Genomic DNA, 1,080 nt, shown 5'->3' with positions numbered 1-1,080 from the left:
AACCATATCTGTAGCTCAACAGAGCATAATATGTATGTTAAAAGAAAATACTGTACAACAAAACTGAATAAATTAATTATTTTGAACTGAAATAAAATATCTGTAGCTCAACAGAGCATATGTAAATGAAAAGAATATATTGTAACACAATTAAATAAATATGATAATTCTTTTCAAAATGCAAGAATAAAAAAACACTATATATATTAAACAAAAACAACCGGTGTTTTGCATTCTTACATGCCCTAAAGCAAGCATGTCAAACGCCTTGAGGACTCTGTTCACTTTTTTCGATCGATTTGCATAGTTTTCTGTTCAATATTTTTGGCCCAGTTGTGAGTTGATACAATATGTTTGACATGCTTGGTCTTAAGTTCGATATAACATATAATAATACTTAAATGGTATACATTATATTATTATATTCATTAGTGTTCAAATTATTGATTATTTATCACAAAAAAATTTAATTTTACTTATTTTATTTACTCTATAGTGTTAGAATTTGTTGGTATTTAACTTTTAATATGAATAACACAAAAATCTCTAAAATGTACCTACTTATATTTTTTAGGTACTTTAAAACATGGCATCGATAATTAAGATCCATAAAATAATTGAATTTATTAGTGATCCTAATGTTATTGCTAAAGGTGAAAACCATTTTGAAAGTGGAAATGTCCACACTTGTAATTTTGTTTTGGGAATTTTAAAAGGAAATGTACATTCTAGCATGAAAAATAAATTAAATGATGTTGAGGTGAACTTAGTTTTTATTTATTGATTTAGATTTCATTTAGTTGTGCAATTACTAATGTAAAGTTAGTTGTGCCTCTATCATTTTACTAAATTTTAAATTATATTATAGATTTACAAGATTTTATTTTCTTAATATTTCAGATTTGTATAAAGAATAATTCTGTAGAATATGCTAAATGCTCATGTGCAGTTGGACTAACTAAATGTAGCCATATGATGGCTTTATTATTACATGCCCATAAACACATCTCGGTTACTGACGCTGAATGCTCTTGGAGAAAGAAAAGAAAAGTAGATGATGATAATGTAAAATCTATCGAT

Source organism: Acyrthosiphon pisum, unplaced genomic scaffold (genome assembly GCF_005508785.2).
Source record: "Acyrthosiphon pisum isolate AL4f unplaced genomic scaffold, pea_aphid_22Mar2018_4r6ur Scaffold_20972;HRSCAF=22679, whole genome shotgun sequence".
Lineage (NCBI taxonomy): Eukaryota > Metazoa > Arthropoda > Insecta > Hemiptera > Aphididae > Acyrthosiphon > Acyrthosiphon pisum.
The sequence above is the reverse complement of the archived record's forward strand: the minus strand, read 5'-3'. Positions refer to the sequence as shown.